Here is a 3,648-nt window from a genome sequence, read left to right as displayed (position 1 = left end):
GAGGAAGAGAGACGTGATCCATTTTCAGTGTGGCTTTACCATCGGTGATGTCAAACTGGTCATTAGATTGTTGTACGTGTTGAATCTTGTCCATGACTTTGGAAGGGGTCAGTTCTGCGGGTCTGCTAAATTCGATCGAAACAGGGGATTTCAAACCGTCGTGATCTATGGATAGTGTCAAGAGATCGTCTTCTTTGGGTTGACAATGTCGCTTGAGTGCAGTGAGCAAAGAATCCCACATCTCGGTGATAAACCCTTCTGCTTTCTCTAAGGGTACGTCGGCCTTGAAATCTTTAAACTTCACCGTGTAGGTGTAAGCCGTGGTTCTAAATTTTGTAGAGAAGCGCTTTTCCGTCTCTCGAATGGAATAGTATTTTTCAGGGTTGACTAAGGGTGACGAACTTGGTTTAGAGGGTTCGGATTCTGGTTCACTCATGTCCTCTTCAAAATCACTGGCATGAATTTGTGCCAAGATTTCATCCCTGGTACGAGGCGATAGATCACGTTTCTGCCTCTTACTTTCTTCTTCTTCTTTCTTCTCGAATGAATAGGATCGTTTCATCTTGAGTGCAAAACGTCAAATGACTCAAGTTCAAACACCATAGACTAATTTATAGTCATGGCAAACCAGCGTATATAAAAAGGGTGTGTCTTGTCCTTTCACTATTCATTTCACTCTCAAACCGAGGAGAACGATGGAAGAGACTACCCAGATGGAACGTTTCGTCAGAGCTTTGCGAGGGGTCATTAGAAAATTCTCTTCAGACCAGCCTACGGACTACTCTCCTTCCTTTCGAGATAAGAGTCAGGATACTTGCTATATCTGTCAGAAGAAAGGGCATTGGTCTTCAGAGTGTCCAGACCGTCAAAAAAGAAAAAAAAACAGGGGCTAAAAAAGACAAAAGTCAAGATACCTGTTATTATTGTAAAGAAAAAGGACATTGGTCTCCAGATTGCCCAAAAAAGAAACAAGAGGAGTCAGAAGAAAAGAAGGATTCTTCAGAAGAAGAGAGGGATTCTTCAGAGGAAGATGAGGAAGAAAAAAGACAATTCTATTTAAAAGAAGCAAAGAAACAGGAGAAAAAAAGAAGAAGGGAAGAAAGCGAGGAGGAAGAAGAAGAGGAAAAGAGTGTGACGGTGAAGAAATTCAAAAAACAGAGAGACTAAACAAGGAGAAAGAAGAAATCAATGAACTTTTAATTAAAGTGTTCTGTGGTGAATTGTGAATTGGATTGTAACAATGGATAAAAGAATACATGAATGATATAAGGTAAGTGTCTTTGAGTTTTGATTTTAAAATAAGAAGCTACACTCACGCACTCATACACAGACACGTACTATAAGGGTAAAATGGGTGGGGTTTATTTCTGAGTTATTGGCAAATTGAAATTGTATTTCTTTTCGAGAAATGTGGGTGGCCCTGAAAAGGGCCTTTTTATTTTGGTGTAGGGGTGAGTTTAACCAATCAACTTTAACTGCCTTAAGCCTTTGCCACGGCCAAGGCCTACTTCTGATGATTGGGTTGAAATCACTAAGGGTGGTACGACAGGCTTAGTCACAGGGTTGGCGTGTTTAGCTCGGGAAGGTCGTATTCTCTTCGGTCGTGATAAAGAAGTCTGATACATTTGTTTCAGACTTCTTAACTCCGCTAAAATGTCCAACAGTACCGTAGCCGTTTGATTTTCACCCTCTTGTTTCTTTGCTGCTACTTCTTCTTGCTGTTGTTGCTGTTGTTTTTTTCTTACCTCTTCTTGTTGCTGTTGCTGTTGCTGTAGGAGAAAAGCTTGTTCCGTTTCCTTTTGTCGTTGCATAAATTTCTCCAATTCTTCTTTCTGTCTCTGTCTAAAATTCTCCACTTGCGGTAATGAAGAAGGTAACGAAGGTTCCGGAACAAATTCTTGCGAGGTAAGAAAATCCACAAAATCCCAATGTACCTCTTCTGAAAGTAAGTCCGGGTTCCCTTGGGCAGTCTCCCCTGCTGGTGCACCCCAATGGATCGTTTTCTGAGTTTCCGTCATGTTGAATCACTGTCGCATAGATTGACAGCACAGAGGCGCTAGCGAATCTATATAGACCAACTGACGTCACAGACTACTCTCTTCGGATTGGATGCGGGCTGACTGAATTTTGTAACGCGTGTTTGGATTGGTGAATGAACTCAATCCGTTTCAATCCTACCTCTACCTATAAATAAGCGCAGTTCAGTGCATTGATTCACTTGTTCTCGTTGCTTCAAGATGTGGACCGATGTGCAATCTTCTACGCTTGTGTCTTCCATGATGTTCCGGACGGACATACCCATGTATGTCCGATCCAAGTGGACCGTTGTCCACAGGACAAACACCAGCCTGTGGATACGTAGGATCTACGTAGAAAGACAAGGATGCCTGAAAAGAGGGCTGATTTACGGACCAACAGTGAGACGTAGCCTAAGGACAAGAAGAAGACCAATGCGGTACCCTTTATGTTAATGAATACATTAACATAAACCCAAAGGCCCTTTTCAGGGCCAGCCATATTTCTCGAAAAGAGATAGCCTTTCCATTGCCTAAATTTAAATTTAAATTTAAAAATTTTTTTTAAAAAAAAAATCACATATTCAATTCCCCTTTTCCCTAGACAATCCCAAACTCTATTCCCATGTTAATTTCCCCTTGTCCCTAGACAGACCCAAACTCTGTGTTAAATTCCCATTGTCCCTAGAGTTGCCCACGATTTTTCTCCATGTTAAATTTCCATTGTCCCTAGAGTTGCCCAGGGGTCTTTTTAATGCTAAGTCCCATTGTCCCTAGGGTGCCCCACTTAACTACTTTCATTAAAGGTTCGCCATGAAACTTTCACATGTGTTCATCGGATTCTCTAGCTAGTACTAGTGAAAATAGTCATGTTCAGACATCCATATGGCCGCCATAGGGCTATCTTAAAATACTTGTTACCGCTGTCTTCCTGAATGCATGCTCGTATCATTATTGAAATCCCAAATGGCCGCCACTGAAACTCTTAAAATCTTGACATCGCAGCTCCTCGCGAATGGATGGTCATATCAGCTTGGAACTGGTTTGGTATAACACTTGAATTACATTGGAACTTTATACATTTAAACTTATGATATATCTTTTAGGACTATTTTTGGATTTAATTGTAATTACTATAAGTTCTTTTTAAATTTTCACTTTGTATTTTAGAAAAATAATTTATTAGTTGAAATTAACACAAGTTGTTGGTTTCAGCTCTTTTCTGTTATTTAGTTTAAGACTATAGTTGTCGTAAGTGTAGATGTTCCTCGCAGGCCTCCCATCTGACCTCACACACACCGATACATATACTGTATCATATTCTGATAACCTTTGGAATCTTGTTAGGGAGAGATATCGTTAATGTTGGTTTCAGTTTCAGTTTCATATAATTTAGAAGCTGTAATATAAACTGGAAACAATATATTAACAAAAGTGTATCGTACAGGTATCCGTGAGATCTTAGTTTCATTTAGCTTTTTAGTTCTCATTAATAGATGTCTCTTTTAGTAACTGATTAAAAATGATAAATTTCTTGTCTTGTATAAGATAAAATGACAGAGAAAGAAATAAAATCCAATTAATTAAATGCCTTTTAAGTTCTGGAATCTTTGGTTTTGTTTGTGTGTAAAAG

The sequence above is a fragment of the Sinohyriopsis cumingii genome, chromosome 17 (assembly GCF_028554795.1).
Source record: "Sinohyriopsis cumingii isolate HCF-2022 chromosome 17, ASM2855479v2, whole genome shotgun sequence".
NCBI lineage: Eukaryota > Metazoa > Mollusca > Bivalvia > Unionida > Unionidae > Sinohyriopsis > Sinohyriopsis cumingii.
This window is presented reverse-complemented; position numbering follows the sequence as displayed.